At 40.8% G+C, this 13,741-nt stretch overlaps 1 long non-coding RNA gene across 1 annotated transcript in view; it reads right to left on the reverse strand.

The window, feature by feature from the left end:
* Positions 1 to 6,803: 6,803 nt before the first annotated feature.
* Positions 6,804 to 13,741, reverse strand: part of LOC116082380 — a 13,130-nt gene continuing 6,192 nt past the window's right edge. Inside the window, exon 3 of the long non-coding RNA XR_004115267.1 lies at positions 6,804 to 6,852. This is a non-coding gene — a long non-coding RNA (uncharacterized LOC116082380). The remainder of the gene's footprint in view (positions 6,853 to 13,741) is intronic.

Below are 13,741 nucleotides of genomic sequence, written 5' to 3' on the forward strand. Positions count from 1 at the left end.
AAATATTTCAGAAAAAATAAAATAAAGCCTGTACTTGGGCTACTTGATGAAATGCAAAGAGATGCATGGTTAGGTGTAAGTGTGAGCCGAGGAGATGGGAGATGTGCACAGGGCCAGCCTAGCAGATGAGCCGAGGAGATGGGAGATGTGCACAGGGCCAGCCTAGCAGAGTCTTTAGGCCTTTGAGGGATCTGGGCTTTTCATCTGAGTAAAGGGAGGGAGGTGCCGTTGAGGATGGAGGGACACGATCTAACTTGGCAAATGGTCACTGTGACTCTGTGCTTAGAACAGGCTCCACTGGAACACAGTGGGAGCAGAGAGAACAGTAGCTAAGGAGCATTAGAAGAGGCCAGGGGACAGGGGTGGTGGCTCAGACACCAAGATAATAAATAATAGGTATTTGAGAAGTGGTCAGACTCTGTGCATGTAACTGGTCCTCTCTATCCATGGGCTCTGTATCCATGGATTCAAACAGCCTCAAATAAAAAGTATTTTTTAAATCCACAAAAAAAAAAAAATCTCCTGAGTGTGACTATCATTGTCTTATTATTTTCTCTAAAACTTCAGTTTCACGGCTATTCAGATACATTTAAATTGTGCTGGGTGTTATAAAAATCCAGAGATGATCAACTCGATATGAGTCTATCTGGCTCTCTGTGCAATCACTGTACAGCCTTGTATCTGCACAGTGGATTTGGTATCTGCAAGCAGTCTTTGTGCCAGTGGGAGGGGTCCTGGAGACAGTGTCCTAAGGACACCAAGGGACTGTGTTCTGGAGTTTATTACACTTCAAAGACAGACCACTTCTCCTCCAGGACATAAAGAGCTGTCATACACACTTTCTTTGTGTGTGTGTGTTTTTTTGTTGTTGTTGTTGTTTTGTTTTTGTTTGTTTGTTTTGTTTTGTTTTGGGAGTGGTTTTTTGGTTTTTTTGGTTTTGTTTGGTTCGGGTTTTTTTGGGTTTTTTGAGACAGGATTTCTCTGTGTAGCCCTGGCTGTAATAATGAAACTCACTCTGTAGACCAGGCTGGCCTCGAACTCACAAATCCAGCTGCCTCTGCCTCCCAAGTGCTGGGAACACTTTCTTAAATACCTAGTCAGGGACAGCATCTTCCACAGCCTTCTGGGAGTCGGAGTTTGGCTGTCCTGTACACACTACCCAGTAAGGAAAATAAGGGGTTTGGAAAAATAAGCCTTGAAGAGTTGCAGACTTGGACTTGAAAAATACCATGTGCTAAGTGGTAAGTCACGGATTCAAACACTGACTCCATCTCTTGACTTTGATTTAAACCCGCAGAGGTTCTAAAGGTGAAGCCTGCTGTGGGGGCATACACAGCCTAATCTCTGCCTCGCCTTCCTCTCTACCCTTGCATAACAGTCAAGAGTCGCCAAGAGGAAGGGGAACTGGGCACCTACACACAATGTACTCTTTGAAGACTTCATCCCTCCCTGTGTGTCTCCGAAAGCCACACCGCACACACCTGCCTAGCCGAGGCTATTTATGGGAAGTATTCCAGCAATGACAATTCAGGTATGGGTTCTATTCCTATCTGGTTTGGGGCCCCTGAGTTCCCTTTCTCACTTAAGGACCACGCTAGCTAGCTGAGAAAGGGAATCCTTTCCTACAGCCGTAAGCCAGGACCTCAGAGTTTCAACCAAAGTTACAGTCTAAAGAAAATAATAATCATAAACACACCCTGGTGTTGTATCTCTTCCATTTGCAAGCATGTGCTAAAACGGATCAAGCAGCCAACAAGTTTAGTATTTCCAAGGGAAAAAGTTAAACACAAAGAACCATTCTAGATAATGGGTAGGAGAAGCGACTTACTATAGATGGTTGGCAGGCTGCCATTCTGAGGAGTTTTACATTTTTAAACAGTACTTACCCAATGCTCTCCTTAATCCCATTAAATGAAAACTTTTTCTAATTTTAAAATTAAATTTCCTGTATTTCCTGATAGGCTTCCAAGTTAGCCTCCTTCCCTCCTCCTCTCTCGGTCCCTTGATACTTCTGTAAGAAGAGGGGCATTAGCATCCTGGACAGATGCCAGTTGGCACAGTTGCCCTCGGCGTCCCTTGATGCCCCTGAGGTTTTCCACTGAGTTCAGATTGTTTCCTTACTTCCTGTTCTTACGTATTGCCCTGAAGCTTGTGGCTAGTGGCTGTGGCCTTTCCCCCCACCACATGGGGGCACACTTCAGTCATTTACCTTTAAGAACCTAACCTTGAGCTCCAATCCTTTCTAAGTACTCCACCCCTCCTCTTCTGTGGAACTGGGGAATTGAACTCAGGGCTCCATGCAAGGTAGGCAAGTTCTCTTCCACTGAGCTCAGCCCTCAGGTCCTTCCAACTCCTATCCATCCTCAATACGCTTGTGTTTATTTGTTCACACCTTCATAAAATAGGACCAAAGAGAAAAATTAAAATGAGCGCTATCATCATATTGTATGTTAATACCAAAACAAAATATTCACTCTTTTGTAAAAATTCCCTCAGTCCGTGTACACAAAATGGTGAGTATCTGGCATTATTTTGAGAAAAATTTCAGTGATACCATGATTCAACATTTGGCAGTTCAGTTTATTTACATTCAGAATTCAAGGTTATCCTCATAGGTGTGTAAGATCCAGTCAAGGAAACAGTAGCATTGAACTTATAATGCCCTATTTGTTATGCATTAATTATGCAAAGGTTCTGGTTAAAATTTCACTGATACCATTCATCTTCCCTTTGCCACTCATTTCTGTTGCAAACTAATTGAGAGATAATGTACCTTAAATCTTTTCACTGGAGGTTCTGTGCCCCAGTATAGGGGAATGCCAGGGCCAATAAGTGGGAGAGGGTGGAGTGGCAAGCAGAGGGAGGGTGGAGGCAACAGGGGTTTGTTCTTGTTTTTTTGTTTTTTGTTTTGTTTTTGTTTTTGTTTTTTGGAGGGGAAATTGGGAAAGGAGAAATCATATGACATGTAAATAAAGAAAATATCTAATAAAAAATCTTTTTACTGGACTTCCAAGCAGGTTAGGAAATTCTATCTCCATGATTTTTTAAGGTGTTAAGAATGTTTGGGAATGAGAGACACAGTATGACGGGTTACATGAGAGCAGCTTCCATAGAGTCCCATATTTGAATCTTTGGTTCCCAGTTGATAGACTGTTTGGGAAGAATTGATTAGGAGGTGAACTTCACAGAGGAAGTATGTCAGTACAACATCTCGGCTCCTGCTCCATCTCTGCCTGCAGCTTTCAGATCAGCATCGCCCTCAGCTGCTGCTCTAGTGCCACGCCATGCCTACCTGTCGCCAAGCTCCCCTCCATAAAGGTCATAGACTAACCCTCTGAAACTGTAAGCAAACCCCCAATGAAATGTTTTATGGTACAAATTGCCTTGACCATGGTGTCTCCTCACAGCAAAAGAAAAGTAACGAAGACATAGTGATTCATTTTTGGAGATAGAAATATAGAAAGTGCCAGCTGGTTTATAAACCTAAACTTTTAAAATTCCTTCTCCAGCCAGATGTTGTTGCACATGGTTATGATACCAGCACTTGAGAGGTGAGGTCACAAAGATCAGGAGTTCGAGTCTAGCCTTGGTTACATAGTGATTTCAAGGCCCTAGCAGGAGTTAACTTTGAAATAGTGTTATTTATTTTCAACTTCTCATATTTTAATAGTGAGCTGGTGCCATGGCATAAGTCGTAAACCATAGCACTAGCTCATTGAGTAAAATCATGTTGAAATTGAATCTCCACTCTAGTGCCAGCAAAAGGCGGGGGCTCTAGAGGAAGGTTGTTATGGTGACGGCTCTTGCTTCACTATACCCTACAAAACACCCTTCAGAACTGGACCCTTACCTTCCCTCTACCTTCCATCATGTGAAGTCAGAGGTGGGACCTTCAGATGTCAACCCTGCGGCTACCTGAGCTTGAGTTCCAGCTTCCAGAACTGTGAGTAGGACATTTCTGCTCATTAGAAATCTCTTGGCCAGTGTTCTGCTAGAGCAGAGCCAACAGACGGCTCAATACACGGTGAAATGTATGTCTTTAAGGTAGTGCTCTAGAATAGAAGAGCAGTTTGTATCACTTTGGAATGAGTACTTAGAAGTACATTTTAAAATTTAGAAGTAAAATTATAAGCAGGCAACCCACCTTTGTTTGATAACTTAAAAAATGTGTAAGACTGTAATTGAAATTCTATGCAGTACAAAATGTGGGCAGTCACCACCTCAATAAAAAAAAAAAAAAAGATTAAACTCCTATTGTATTGTCCAGAGAAGTAAAACCAGAGGGGGGGGGGCTTCTGTTTTGTATATCCTGTGTGTCTAAAAGTCTGCAAGTCTAAAACTCAGAGCAAGCAGGCACACACAAATTCAGCAAAACTTATTTGCTGAAGTCAGTGGAGTGAATCCCAGAAGGAAGAATGTGCCAATCATTCTATCAGTCCTTGCCTTTGAGACACTTAACTGATTTGATGAAACCTGTCCACCTATCCACAAGATAAGATGTGCTTTACTCAGAGTTTCATTATGGAAGTATTAATCACATCTAAATCACAGGCTAGACATGGTATGATATACCTATAGAGCCAGCATTTGGAAGGCAGAGGCAGGAGGACTGCCAAGTTCAAGGCCAACCTGAACTAGGTTCGGAGACTTTTTCTCAAAATATAGACAACAAAATAAAATACCTTCATAGTATATACTTCTAATGGTGTTTGGCCAAACAACTGTCCTTATAGCATTGCCAAGGTGACATGTAAAATTGCCAAATGTATATGCACGAGTTCTGTTAAAAAGTATATGTGAGTGTACCCTTATAAAATTTGCAAAACATAGCTAATTGATACAATGTATTAATATCCTAGAAGTAGACCACTGGCCAGCACTGTTAGCATCTGCTCTGAGGAGCCCCTACTGTCATTCATAATGCAGTGACTATAGGTGTAGTGATCCATGAAGCAGGACTGGACATGATAAGCATGCAAGGACCAAGTTGTGTGCAATGTTTATTCTCTTCCGTAAGTTTTTATATTAAAACATGTATGTACAATTGGAAACACTTGTTTACAAATGTCCACTTGGAATCCATTGGTTTGAAGCACTAGAGGATGTATGAGGATTGAAGCCTCAGATCAATAATCACAAACTTTAACAGAACCTGAATATTATATTTACCCTGAACATTCAAAAGTTGAACTCTGAACTAGCTCAGTCAACCCCAAGGAACAATGTGCTTTGTTCCAGGTCTACCTATACCAAACTAGATGAGTTTAACCAATTTTGGAAGAGGAAAAAAATGACCTAGAATGGTTTCAGATCTTTTTGGTTGGTTTGGTTTGGCTTGGCTTTGCATCTTAGAGATGTCACTTTATTCATTAAATTGGTTTTGTATGAATATCTGTATGTATGTGTGTGCTTGTTCATCTGCACATGGGTACATATGGATGTACTTATGTTTGTGTGTGTAAATGGAGGCCAGAAGAGAACCTTGAATGCCATTCCTCAAGTGTCATTTTCTTTTTTAAATAATTGGTTTTCCTGAGCCAACTACGGCTCTCCCTGGAGATCCATTGTCTGGTCACTGCTCTGATGGCCTCTATCGGGCCTGCTGAGCAACGAATATCAAGTCCCACCAAACGAGGAACATCTATCTATGACTGCTACACAAGAACAACCAGTCCAAGGCTGCCCACAGGAGGCCTGCTGCATGGGAACATCCAGAATCGGCTTGCCTTCCCTGTACCTGCTGCACCAGGAGCATCCAGGAACAACCAGATGGTAAAAGGCCAGTGTGAAAACAAACAAGAGCCAGGGAAACATGGTACCTTCAGAGCAACGATAACTGATGACAGCAAGCCCTAGACATCCTAACACAGCCAAAGAACAAGAAAATGACCTTAAATCCAACCTTATAAAGGTGACAGATGCCTTTAAAAGGAAGTAAATAAATTCCTCAAACAAATATAGGAAGCAGAGGTCTTTTTTTATTTTTTTTTTTTTTGGATTTTATTTTGGTTTTTTTATTAGATATTTTCTTTATTTACATTTCAAATGATATCTCCTTTCCCAGTTTCCTCTCAAAAAAAAAAAACAGAAAACAAAAAACCCTGTTCCCTTACCCCTCCCCCTACTCACCAACCTACCCTCTCCACTTTCTGGCTCTGGCATTCCCCTACACTGGGGCATATAGCCTTCATAGGACCAAGGACCTCTCCTCCCATTGATGACCAACAAGGCCATTCTTTGCTACATGTGCTGCTGGAGCCATGAGTCCCACCATGTGTACTCTTTGGTTGGTGGTTTAGTCCCTGGGAGCTCTGAAGGTACTGGTTAGTTCATATTGTTGTTCCTCGTATGGGGCTTCAATCCCCTTCAGCTCCTTGGGTCCTTTCTCTCGCTTCTTCATTGGGGACCCTATGCTCAGTCCAATGGATGGCTGTGAGCCTCTACTGTATTAGTTGAGCACTGTCGGAGCCACTTAGGAGACAGCTATATCAGGCTCCTGTCAGCCAGCACTTGCTCGTATCCACAATAGTGTCTGGGTTTGATGATTGAATATGGGAAGGATTCCCAGGTGGAGCAGTCTCTGGATTGTCTGTCCTTCAGTCTCTGCTCCATAGTTTGTCTCTGTAACTCCTTCCATGGGTATTTTGTTCCCCTTTCTAAGAAGGATCGAAGTATCCACACTTTGGTCTTCCTTTTTGAGTTTCTTGTGGTTTGTGGATTATATCTTGGGTATTCTGAGCTTCTGGGCTAATATCCACTTATCAGTGAGTGCATATCATGTGTGTTCTTTTGTGATTGGGTTAGGAAGTAGAAGTCTTTAAAGAGGAAACAAATAAACCCCTTAAAGAAATTCTGGAAAATATAATTAAACAGGGGAAGGAAATTAATAAAGCTGTTCAAGACCTGAGAATGGAAATAGAAGCAATCAAGAAAACACTGAGGGAATCCTGGAGACGGAAAACCTAGCAAAGCAACAGGACCAACGGAAGCAAGCATCACCAACAGAATACAAGACATGGAAGAGAGAATCTCAGGCACAGAAGATACCATGGGAGAAATTGGTACATTAGTGAAAGAAAAAAATCTAAAAAATTCCTGACATAAAACATCCAGAAAATCTTGATACTATGAAAAGACCTAACCTAAGACTAATAGAAATAGAAGAAGGTGAAGAGTCCCAGTGCTAAGGACCAGAAAATATTTTCAATAAATAAGTAGTTTATTTTTGAGATGATAATTATATTATCATTATATTTCTCTATCTCTTTCCTTCTGCCACAGCTTCTCATTTATCTCCCCCTTTGCTTTCTTCTAAATTCCTGGCCTCTTTCTCCTCAGTGCTGTCAGTTTATATATCACTGGCCTAGAACTCACCTAGTAGGCTAGATTGGCTGACTGTTGAGCTGCAACAATCTGACTGTCTCCAACTCCCATTGCTGGGATTACAAGCATATGTCACCAGGTCCAGCCCATGAGTTCTGAGGACCAAGCTAACTCTCAAACTTTCAGGGCAAGTACTCTACTGACTAAGTTATTCTCCCAGCCTCATTAAATTAGATTTTTACAAAAATAACCTTTCACTGAAGGGTTCATTTGTCCCATGATATGCATGATCTTGAACCTTTTTGTCATTGTTTGCAGAATAATATAAAACCATATAAATAAAGATCATCTGCCAGCCTTCGCTTTTACAAGCAATGGCCCCAGGCAGCTATAAAGTGAACAATTTGTCACCAAAACCAATTTCCCCACCACACTCCATCAACACTTATAATAACACTGGAACACATCTTATTAGTCTGTTAAATTATTTGAGGCATGTTTATATGTCTCATTCTATTTGGGTCTCAACTTAAGCAAGCAAAAGTCTGCCCAAAGTAGGTGAGGTGAGTCTATGAGTAAATGCACCTGCCCTGTGCCAAGCCTGATGATCAGAGTTCAATCCCTGAGCCCCACATGATGGAAGGCAGTAACCAGCTTCCACAGTTGTCTTTTCATCTCTAGTCATGCCCTACAGAATGAGCACAAATGTGTGCACAGAGGCTGGGAAGGGGGGTGTTGTGTCCTGTCATACAAAACAAACAAATAAATGTAAGGACTTTTTAAAGAGACTCTATTTGCTATGTTGAGGAAAAATCAATTATCTGACATTATAGAGTCATACAGCTCACTATGACTTGTACAGGATCCCCTGACTCCTTGTGGTGTCTCTGGCTAATTTGTACAAACATCTATTACAGCAGCATCTCTTCTGGGTATGAACCTTGCCTTCTGTGTCACCTGGTTTTGTTCCTTAGTGCCCTTCTCTCACAGACCCAATAACAAATCCTTACTGATATACATGGATGCTATTGCCCTTGTAGATGCTTCCTTTCTAGATAATATAGAAAGGATCTAAGAAAAGTTATCTAGAGACATGGCTTAATGTCACATTAACGCCAGCCAGCCTGCTGAAAAAACTGCATACTTGGAGCACAAGAGCTTTGCTACTTTTTAATCACAATGGTGCACAGCTGGCCCTGATACATTCTCCATATATCCAGAAAAATGCACTACAGATAATGTCCCATACTGTTCAAACCTTAATCCAGAGAAAGTCATCATTTATTGAGCACCCACCACTTACAAGGCAATGGCTCACATGATGTTGAAAGGCTCTTTAGCTGAAGAGAAAAACCTTTAATCAGCAGTAGCCAAAGAGATTTTTAAATATACATATATAGATATATATACATACATACATATATATGTATATGTGTGTATGTGTGTATGATTGTGTGTATATATGTACATATGTGTATATTTATATATATGTACATATATAATCATAGAATTTAACTTTCTAACAGGAAAATGACACCCTGTTTAGCATAATCATGTTCTGTTAAAATAAGTTCTTCTCCCAGAGCTCTTGTTTGGCAAAATACAAAAATCAAGGGATGGTATGATAAGAGCACAAAAAGAAATGATAAACAGAATGCCTCAAAGGAGAGGCCACTCTGAAAAATATAGTAGCATTGTTGAGTGACAAAAATGGAGTTTCTTTTGATAGAAGTGATGTGATGGATCTTCTGTCTTTTGAAGGCCCACTTAACCAATGGCAAGCTAAAGGCTTATGAGAAAGTAAGAATAAAGACATCCATTTTTTTAAAGTTAACTTGGTCTCTATAACTTTAAATATACAGGTAAGATCTATAGAGCTGGATTCCTTAGGGAAAAGAACTCTAAATCTGTGGCTCTTAGAGGAATGTCTATTAGCTAAGTATTTTCACTAGATTGACAGTACGAAGGGATCAGAGGCTTTGACCCATCAGTATTTAATGATGTTTACTGTATAATAAACTGAATATGTTTTCTACAAATGGAAATGTGTTGTATTAAATAAGTTGTCTGAATGAAGATGTCTTCTGAAAGATGGTAATAGATCTTGGACTAGGCAGATGGATAGATATGCCTGGCTACTGCAGCTCAGAATCTAATACTCAAAAAGGCACAAAACATTCACAAAGAACATCAAAATAACCCCAAACACATGAAAGATGCTCAGCTTCATCCGTCATCACAGAGGAAGTTGATTCAGACCACAGTAATCACAATGAAATACCATGACATGTTCAGCACAGTGTGTAGGATGTAAAACCCTGACCACAGCAAGAGTCAGCATGGATGCAAAGAAGCCAGAAATCTTGTCTGAGAATGAGAGTCTGAATCAGAAAAACCACCTCAGAAAGGGTTTTATAACATTTTCCAAACACTAAAACTATATGTGTTCAAGAGACCTGACCCAATCTCGGGTCCCTCGAGCTATTCCCTTCATGTTCGTCAAAAGACGCACAGCACAAGGGCTTCTATAGTCAGTTCACTGTAAGGGCTGTAGAAATAATCCAAATGTCCATTAAGCAGTTAAAGATACAAATGTACTGCATTATAGTCATTATTCAGCAACAAAACAACTGATACATTGATCAACAGGGGAAAAGAATCTGATAAATTGCTGAGTGAAGAAATTAAAAATATAAAAATGTGTAACATATAGTTCTGCTATATGAAGTTTAAAACATGTGAATCCAGAACTGGAGAGATGGTTCAGGAATTAAGAGCACTTGCTGCTCTTCCAGATGAACCAAGTTTGACTCCTAGCACCCAGATGGTGGCTCACAGACACCTATAATTCCAATTCTAGGGAATCCAACACTCTCTTCTAGTTCCTGAAGGCACTAGGCATGCACATGGTACACAGATACTCATGCAAGCAATGTTATTTTATCCATTTTATTTATTTTATCTATATCCATAAAATTAAATAAAAATAAATAAGTCCATTTTTAATGGGTAAAAGCAACCTTGAAGTTTTGATGTTGGCTATCCAGGTGGGAGCTTACCAAAAAGAGTTCAAGAGAGAACTCTTAGTGGTTTGTGTACCTTGATTTGAGTGTTGAAAACATGGATGTATGGGTCCATGAATGGGTGGATCCATGTATGTATATGTAGGTAAAATTTAATCAACTATACATTTCATATTTGTGCAAGTCTCAGTATGGAAGTCCCACATCATCTCTTTATCCTTCACCCTCCTTCACATTCTCTCGATATATATGACTAATGGGGGTGGGGCAAAATAATATTTGTGAGCCTTAAAATAAAGTGCTCCCTTGGCTGATTTTCCTTGGCCTAGAAAAGCTTCATACCCTGGTTCCAAAAAGTCTGTAAAGTAACTACAAGTAGGGAGAGCAATAATGCCTGGTTGGCCTGTGATATGTAAAGGAATAGAACCATAAAGTATTTATGAGACAGATTCAGAGGAGAGATGGTGCTGTAGCTGTCTCTGGTCCTAATAATGGGTAGAATTTAAGGTGAAAATGGTAAATGAGACATCCCAAGCAGAGAACTCAGCATGAGCAAAGGTGTAGCAGTAACAGTAGAAATTATTTTTTCCAAAGGGAACACTGACGGAGAAATGCCAGGGACTATGGTTCTCTAGGGCAATCAAAGATGTGCGGAAAGGAGACAACATGTGTTAGGTAGCATTCACACTGGGCCTTGAACACCTGTGGTAGGGTAGATTGAATGTGAAGGATGCAGCTGGCAGGTGGTTTATGAAAAGAATATGAACTGAGACAGGGAATTCATATAAACAAGACCGGAAAAGGAAGTCCCTGGTTTAGCTCCAAGCAAGCTAATTCAAACAGTAAAACAGTTGTCTGCTTTCAAATGTGTAACATCTTCCTGACACCCCATCCCTCAGGGGGGAAGATTTGTGCATCCGCATTCAGGTTTTCTGAAAGTATCGACTTAGGCTCCAAAAGGGATACTTCAATTTCATCATATACCCATGTTTCTGAACCCAAAGATGTGATCCATCAAATGCAAAATTAGCTACATGGGGTTATCAGTGGACCAGGTGGAATAAAGCCCTAGTTCCAGCATGCTCATTAATGATGTCTCTGTAAAGGAAAATAAATTAAGATGCTTTTTGTGATTCAGCCAAAATGCTGCTCGGAAGCCAGGGGTTGTTTACGTGGAGAAGAGCTTGTGACTACATTGCATTTGAGCAATTTCTCTCGTTCAAAGTATGCTTTATTCTGAGTTGCAGCCCATGCCAATTAGCATGCTCTTTAATACACAGTTTGTTTTTTTTAAAAAAAAAGTCAAAGATAGTAATTTTCTAGCATTGACCAATTTTTTTGAGACGACTGACTATTGGTTTCCAACTTTAATCAAGCTCTGAAAATTATTTATTGATATTTTCAGTTGCAAAGTTATAAAAGTAATTTTTTATCTTCCAGTATCTTTTATATCAACAGAGTTAAAACCTATAATTTTATTGTGGCTTAAGTGATGTTTGCTATAGCTTCAATGTCAAATGTCCTCCCAAAAGCTTGTGGGTTTGAATACTCAGTCCTGAGCTGGTGGCACTCTTTGGTAGACTGTGAAACATTTAGAAGATGGAGAAAATAGATGCTAGGGAGGAGTGGCAAGCCCTGACACTATATAATGCGTCATGGTTCCAGCCCCAGCTCTCTACTCCCTAGATGGTACTATGGGAAGAGGGGAGCCATCTGCATTCTCCTGCTATTGTATACAGAGTCACCCTAACTTCTCTGATATACTAATGTCCTTAAACACTGAACCAAAACAGACCTCTCCTCCATAAGTTGATTGTATGAGACATGTTCCTCTATGAATCAAAAATATTTGCATGCAAACTGTGCTTGTTGAAACTTGACAATTGAAGTGATAGATCCGAGCTAATGCAGCTATCAGTAAAAGAGGTTCGATTCTAACTCCAGTGTTCCTGATAGTGGCCCAGCATGCATTGCATTCTTGCTCCATCTGAGCTGCAGACAAAGGTTGTGGTGGTGAGGTGAGGCTATGGTTGCTGCCTGAAACAAGATGAGAAGCTTTGGAGATCACCTTTTATGTCTGTCCTCTTTTGGGCTTCCTCATTCTTTGCCTGCAGATAGCTGGCACTTTGGTTCTTCCCTGGGACTGTGTGAAGTCACAGAGATCCTATCACAATGCCTGCACTCAACCCTGAGGCAAATATCTCTCCTGTGCAATGAGAATGAAACAGAGCCAGAGACACAGTACTGGGACTACCATAAAAGGTCACCCTCTCATCTTCCAATGTGCCTAAAGTACTTTCCCTCCTCAATGAATAATAGTTCACTCTCTTGAACTTTCATATTATCCTAAGTCTAACTTCATTTTAGTGAATTTGGCCTATCACTGTTTACTTGACCATCTTCCCTCATAGAACTTTCAAAGCAGTAAAAAGCTAACACTCTTACTGGATTTCTCCTCTCCTGTCTCTGCTTTCCTTTTAGTCAATACACTCCGGGGGGGGGGGGGTGCGACACAGTTATCCACCATATTTGAAGAGCTCACATGCCCTGGTGTGGTTTGCGTATGCTTCCTCTAGCTGCGGCCCCATTTTGGGCGCCAGCTATGGTATACCTGTTGGGGATCAGCTGTGATTCTTCATCTTCCATTTCCTCCCTCAGGATATCTAAATGCCACTGTACATCAGGCTGGAAAGATAAAGCAAAGTCTGAAATAGGTGAAGTCTGAAGGATCCCAGTCCAGCTGGAAGTTAGTATGTTTGGGGGAGGGGGCTTCTCTAAGGAAAATCTTCTCTGAGAATTTTTGTGATACAACTCTTTTAGATGATACTCAATGAAACAGCTCTCTTAGACAATCTTCAATCTTCAGTGAAACTGCTGGTGTGCATACACCTTGTTTGGACCTTGGGCTATATATGAACCTTGGGGAATGGGAAGGAGTTTTCAGGGTGAATGTCAAATCACTGACTGGGGTTTTATGTACTGTGAATACCTCATTTGCCAGGAGAGGCATTCCAGGAATCCCAGGTGATTGACAGGTCCTTATTAGGGAAGAGAAAGTTGAACTTGTAGGTTTGTCAAAGACTATGTGGCATTACTCAGGTAGAAAATCGGGGATCAGGTCCCCAGATCAGGCACAGAAGAGGAAGCACCACTAGCACCACTAAGAAAAGGGAGTCCTCCTTTTTGCACCAAGCTCAGAGGAGCTATGAGGACATGGTAGACTGTGACCTTAAGCACTGAGGAACAACACCCTGAAATCATACTCTATTCCCTTTAGAAAGCATATGATACAAAGATCACACAATGTATTGACCCAGAACCTCCAAGTCATCAAAGAAAGAAAAAGAAATGCAGGAAGGGAGGTAGGGACAGAGGAAGGGAGAGAGAGAGAGAGA

This window comes from Mastomys coucha, unplaced genomic scaffold (assembly GCF_008632895.1).
Source record: "Mastomys coucha isolate ucsf_1 unplaced genomic scaffold, UCSF_Mcou_1 pScaffold7, whole genome shotgun sequence".
NCBI lineage: Eukaryota > Metazoa > Chordata > Mammalia > Rodentia > Muridae > Mastomys > Mastomys coucha.